This window comes from Dasypus novemcinctus, chromosome 19 (assembly GCF_030445035.2).
Source record: "Dasypus novemcinctus isolate mDasNov1 chromosome 19, mDasNov1.1.hap2, whole genome shotgun sequence".
In the NCBI taxonomy this organism is placed as follows: Eukaryota; Metazoa; Chordata; class Mammalia; order Cingulata; family Dasypodidae; genus Dasypus; species Dasypus novemcinctus.
In genome coordinates, this window is record NC_080691.1 from 477,019 (window position 1) to 483,999 (window position 6,981).

A 6,981-nucleotide genomic window follows, 5' to 3' on the forward strand; every position below is an offset into this window, starting at 1 on the left:
CCGGAATGTTTTGTAGAATTCACCTGTGAAGTCATCTGGCCCTGGACTCTTCTTAGTTGGGAGGTGTTTAATGACTGATTCTATCTCTTTACTTGTGATTGGTTTGTTGAGATCGTCTATTTCTTCTTTTGTCAATATAGGCTGCTTATATGTTTCTAGGAATTTGCCCATTTCCTCTGAATTGTCATTTTTGTTGGAATATAGTTTTTCAAAGTATCTTCTTATGATAGTCTTTATTTCTGTGGGGTCAGTGGTGATATCTCCTTTCTCATTTCTTATTTTGTGTATTTGCATCTTCTCTCTCTTTTTTCTTTGTTAGTCTTACTAAGGGCTTGTCAATTTTATTGATCTTCTCAAAGAACCAGCTCTTGGTTTTGTTTATCTTTTCAAGTGCTTTCTTATTTTCTATTTCATTTAGTTCTGCTCTTATCTTTGTTCTTTCTTTCTTTCTTCTTCCTGTGGGGTTACTTTGTTGATTTTTTACTAATTCCTCCAAATGTGCTGTTAGTACTTCAATTTTTGCTCTTTCTTGTTTTTGTATGTATGCATTTATGGCTATAGATTTCCCTCTCAGTACTGCTTTTGCTGCATCCCATAAGTTTTGGTATGTTGTGTTATCATTTTCATTAGTTTCAAGATAGTTATTAGTTTCTTTTGAGATTTCCTCTTTGACCCACTGCTTTTCTAAGAGTGTGCTGTTTATTTTCCATATCTTGGTGTGAAATCTGGGCCTCTTGCCCTTGCAGATTTCCAGCTTCACTCCACTGTGGTCAGAGATATTATTTTATATGATTTTGATCATTCTGAATTCATTAAGCCTTTCTTTGTGGCCTAGCATTTGGTCTATATTGGAGAATGATCCATGTGCACTTGAGAAAAATGTATATCCTGCAGTATTCAGGGGTAATGATCTGTATATGTCTACTAGATCCCCCTCCTCTAATATACTGTTAAAAGATTTTGTTTCTTTAGTGATTCTCTTTTGCTATGTTCTGTCCAAAGTTGATAGTGGTGTATTAAAATCTCCCACTATAATTGTAGAGGCATCTATTCTTTCACTTAGTTTTTCCAATGTTTGCCTCACATATTTGGAGGTGCCCTTGTTAGGAGCATAAATATTTATGATGTTCTTTCTTCTTGAGAGATTGTCCCTTTCACTAATATGTAGTATCCTTCTTTGTCTCTCACAATTTTTTTGCATTTAAAGTCTATTTTGTCTGATATTAATATAGCTACTCCTGCCTTTTTTTGGTTATTATTTGCTTGTAAGATTGTTTTCCAACCATTCACTTTCAACCTGCATGCATTCCTGGGTCTAAGATGTGTTTCTTGTAGACAGCATATAGATAGCTGTATTTCCTTATCCAATCTCCCAGTCTGAATCTTTTGACAGGTGAATTTAATCCATTGACATTCAGCGTTATTACTTTCAAGGAATTATTTATGTTAGCCATATTTTGATTGTACTTGTGTTTGTCATATTTTGTTTATTTTTTTCCTTCTCTTTTTGTCTTTTTTGTTGCTCTTACACTCTCCTCCAATTCTGCCTCTCCTGTTTTTTCCTTTCTTCCTGCAGAACTCCCTTTAGTATTTCTTGAAGGGCAGGTTTCTTGTTGGCATACTCTTTCAATTTCTGTTTATCTGTGACTATTTTGAACTCTCCATCATTTTTGAATGCTAGTTTAGCTGGGTAGGGTATTCTTGGTTGGAAATTTTTTTCTTTTAGTACCTTGACTATATCATACCACTGCCTTCTTTCCTCCATGGTTTCAGATGAGAAATCAGCACTTAATCTTATGGAGCCACCCTTGTAGTTTATGGTTTACTTTTGTCTTGCTGCTTTTAGAATTTTCTCTTTGTCTCGAGCATTGGATACTTTGACAAGTATATGTCTTGGGGTGGGCCTGTTGGGAGTTATGATGTTTGGGGTGCGTTATGCTTCTTGGACATGTACATCCATCTCTCTCAGTAGATTTGGGAAGTTTTCAGCCATTATTTCCTGCAACACCCCTCTGTCCTCTTTCCCTTCTCTTCTCCTTCTGGGATGCCTATAATATGTATGTTTTTCCATTTTGCATTGTCATTCAGGTCTCTAAGTCCTAGCTGGATTTTTTCTATCTTTTTATCGATCAGTTCTACTGTCTGTTTGATTTCAGATGTACTGTCTTCCATGTCGCTAATTCTCTCCTCTGCCTCTTCTAATCTGTTGCTATTTGCTCAGAGTGTATTTTTGATTTCTTGAACTCTGGTGTTCCTCCCCATCATATCTGTTATCTTTTTGCATATGTCTGCAATTTCCTCTCCAAGTGTTTTCTTCATATTGTTAAAGTCTTCCTTTACTTCATTAAGTTGATCTCTAATATATGTTCTGAGATCTTTAATTACTTGTCCGATGTTCTGCTCCCCTTCATGGTTTTTAGTTTGTTCATTGGATTCAGCAATGTTTTCCTGATTATTGGTTTGGTTTGTCATTTTTGTTGCAATCTGGTCATCATTTTATCTTGACAGGTTTAATCAGTTCCTTAGCTTCTTTGTCTAGTCTTGGGGATTAATTAGTTGTTGTTCTTGCATAAGTGTTATGTTTTCTCTTTTTCACTTTGTTCTTCTTATTCTAATTTCTTATTGCTGGTTGAGTTCACTTTGAAGGAAAATATTAGGGCCAGGGAAAGCAAAATAAGTAAGAAAAGAAAATGTGTAAAGTAGTATTGGTAATAAATGTTAACAGAGCAACAATGTGAGATCTGGGAGAATGGATATTAGACTCATGTAAGTTGTGTAGAGTTATAGCAGTAAGTAGAGTACCTATAATGAGACAGTCAACTGAATATGAGGAGGAATATAGTGTCAATTGAAAAGCCAGTGTTTTCGTGAGAGAGGGAAAGAGAAAAGAAAGACAATAATATCAAGAGTGGATAAAAGACAGAAAACAGAACAAAGGTATTAAAAATTAAAAGTTAGACAATTCGGGGGCCAAAGAAAGGGAGGTGGAATGTAAGAGAGACAGTAGATAATGGAGGATAGCATGATGTGGGGGAAAGGGGATAGTGTAGGTGGCCAAAATCAATTAACACAGAAAAGAGGAAATGGAGGATGAAGAAACATAGCAAAAGTGAAGCGCTCCCTGCAGCACCTATTATATAAGTAAAATAAAATAAAATAAGAAGAAAAAAAGAGAAAAGAAAAAAAGGAGAAGAAAAAAGGGGGTGGGCAAAGAAAAGGGAGGGAAACAAGCAAGAAAAAGAAAAGGAGAAGAAAAACTAAATAAATGAAAAAGGACCTTGTGAGATAAAATAGGAGAAAAGACCAGGAGATTATGCAATATTAACAACCAAGACAAAAATAAAAACACAAATGCTGAGGGCTAGGATAATCAAGGACCTCAGCTGGACCTCAGGATGTGGTGGATTCAGGGATTGGAAGTCTGTGATATTGCAGACTCAAGGTGTGTGATTCTCTGGAGTGTGGACCTCCAGGGTTTAGGGGACACAGACCTGGAAACCATGCATCTGGTTAACAGGGGACCTGGGAGCACTGCAATGCAGCACAGCCTTCAGGGATCCCTGCAGCTGGGCACCAGCCCTAGGGGAAGGGGTCCTGCCCACAGACTCTGAGCTCCATGTCAGAAACCCAAAATTCCACCTCTCACAAGAATCTCTTTTGTCACTGTCACTGTCACTGTCACTGTCAACATGCAGATACCTCCTGCCCTGCAATCCCCCAAAGCAGCCTGCTGAGGGTGCCACTACACTACAAAGAGTTCAGGGACCACTGCGGATGGGCTGCCAGCCTTAGGTTGAAGGATTCCTCTTAGAACTTCTGACCTCCGTGTCAGAAACTGAAAGTTCCACCTCTTGCAAGAATCTCCGTCACTGTTTCACCAAACCAACTTCCAGACACCTCCTGCCCTCCAAGCCCCCAAAACAGCCCACTTCGGGCTTGGGAACTCCCCAGTGTTGCAAAGCCTCCAGGAATTGCTGCCGCTGGGCCACCAGCCCCAGGGGGAAGTGTCCCGCACACAACCCTGACCTCCGTGAAAGAGACCCAAAATTCTACCTCTTACAAGAATCTCCTCTGTCACTGTCCCACTAAATCAATGTCCAGACACCTCCTGCTCTGCAAACACCCAAAGCAGCCCGGTCCAGCAGGACTCCAACCCTACTCAGCCACTTCTTTGCAGGAGAGATTATAAAGTCCACTCACTTAGACGCCATCTTGCCCTGCCTCTCTCGAGCATCTTTTTATGTGCTTTTTTTTAACTTTGGCTATTTCTTTTCTTATTTTATTTTTTGATTACCTTTTTAAAATGTTAATAGATCACACAAAATGTTAAATTAAAAAGCATAAGAGGTTCCCTTATATCCCTGTCCAAACCACCCACCCACATCAAATTTTTATTGCAATTTTTTGAAGATACATAGATCACAAAAAAGTTACATTCCAAAAATATAAGTGCTTCTCATATACCTCCCACCCCCCTCACCTCACTCTTCCCACATCAAAAACCTTCATCATTGTGGCACATTCATTGCATTTGGCGAATACATTTTGGAGAACTGCTGCACCACATGTATAATAGTTTACATTGTAGTTTACACTCTCCCCCAGTACATTTAGTTGGTTATGGCAGGATATATAATGTCAGCATCTGTCCCTGCAATATCATTTGGGACAACTCCAAGTCCCAAAAATGTCCCCACATCACATCTCTTCTTCCCTCTCCCTACCCTCAGCAACTACCATGGCCACTTTCTCCACATCAATTCTACAATTTCTTCCATTATTAGTCACAATAGTTTCATAGTTTTTTAAACCATTTATATTTCCTCTTTGAAAAAAATGTCTATTAAGGACTTCTACCCATGTTTTTTTTTTTACAGTATATAAGTTTTATTTTATTTTTTGTCTGTATTTATTTTTTAATGTTACATTAAAAAAAATGAGGTCCCCATGTGCCCCCACCCCCCTTACCCCACTCCTCCCCCCATAACAACAACCTCCTCCATCATCATGAGACATTCATTGCACTTGGTAAATACATCTCTGAGCACCACTGCACCTCATGGTCAATGGTCCACATCATAGCCCACACTCTCCCACAGTCCACCCAGTGGGCCATGGGAGGACATACAATGTCCAGTAACTGTCCCTGCAGCACCACCCAGGACAACTCCAACCCCCAAAAATGCCCCCACATCACATCTCTTCCTCCCACTCCCTGCCCACAGCAGCCACCATGGCCACTTTCTCCACACCAATGCCACATTTTCTTCAATTACTAATCACAATAGTTCATGAATAGAATATCAGTAAGTCCACTCTAACCCATACTCTATTCCTCCATCCTGTGGACCTTAGAATGGTTGTGTCCCCTCCACATCTATATCAAGAATTGATAGATGCAATTCTCTGGCTTTTATTTGTAGGCACTCTTGGCTCCCTGGTGTGGTGGTTGACCTTCTTCACTTCCATGTTAGTTGAGTGGGTCTACCCTTCCTTAAGGTGTATTGTTTTTCTTTTTATTGTTGAGTTGAAGAATTTCCTTGTATATTCTTTATATTATGCCTGTAGTAGTTTAATAGTTTCCAAATATTTTCTCCCATTGTGTGGGTTGTCTTTTCATCTTCCTGACAAAGTCCTTTGAAGCACAAGTGTTTTTGTTTGTTTGTTTGTTTTTGGTTAAGCCAGTAATATGAATTTACTGGGAAATGGGGGAAAAGAACAGAGCTTGCTGAGAGAGAAGGATGGAAATGAGGAAAAAGATTTGTTGCTGAGTCCTCCAGGCAAAGAGAGCAAGTTCTGGCTTGTGTGGCTTTTAAACTATTAATTATTACTTCCCACTGCTAATGCTAATGAGAGAGTGCCCAGCTGTTACTGATTACCACAACAATTGTGGGGCTAATAGTGAGGCCTGTTTGGAATATCTGGGGTCAAGTGGAGGTCCCAACTGGGTCTTCAAAGTCAGGGTCAAGGTCTTGGTAGGGTCTCATGGCCATGTTGTCTGTTGGCTATGTTGTCTGTCAGCTGTGTTGTCTATCAGCCATGTTGTCTGTTGGGCCAGCCACCTTTACCCTTTCAATATACTAACCTGTCTGAACTCCCCCTTTTGAAAGTTCATGCCCTTTTTCTTAAGGGAGTGCTGAGGGGGATGGCCCTTCTCCTGCAGTTACTTCTTGCTGGTTAGGACATAGTCCATGTTGGACAGTCCCTGACTGTTCTAGAGGTTGAGGGAAAACAGGCCTGGCACCTGGTTGGAACTGGATGATACAAATTCCCACTGAAAGCATAAAGAAAATCTATGTCAAGAGGGGGTTTAGATTCCACGTGGATACTGGATGCAATCCTTCTGCTTTCAGTTGTAGGCACTCTAGGCTCCATGGTGGGGTGGTTGACATTCTTCAACTCCATGTTAGCTGAGTGGAGTAAGTCCAATAAATCAGAGTGTAGGAGCTGAAGTCTGTTGAAGTCAGGGCCTGGCTATCATATTGTCAGTCCAGAGATTCAAATCCCCTAGATATATCTTAAGCCCCAGCACCAACTACAACTCCAGTAAAGTAGCATGAAAGGCTTGTGAAAAGAGATCCCATCTGAGTCCAGCTCCATCACACAGAAACACCAGCTCCAAAGAAGGGCCAACTGACATGGCAGTGAACCCCATCTGCCATGACCATAGAACCTGTGGGTCTCTTTAGCCCTCAAAAGAACCAATACCTGGGGTTGTATCTACTTTATCTGTCTCTGAGACTCTGCTCAGGTGTGCATAAGGGCAATCCTTCTGACAACCTCCAGACTCTTTTTTAGGTCAAACAGCATTTTTAACTCCTGTTATTATATGTAGACAGGGATATTCTGCTGGTCCGCATTGAACCTTTAATTCAAGGACACTTTCTAGTTGCATCGTCAGCTGGTACTTGGTAGTGATCCCTCGGTGCCAGGGAGGCTCATCCCTGGGTGTCATGTCCCATCCTGGGGAGAAGGCATTGC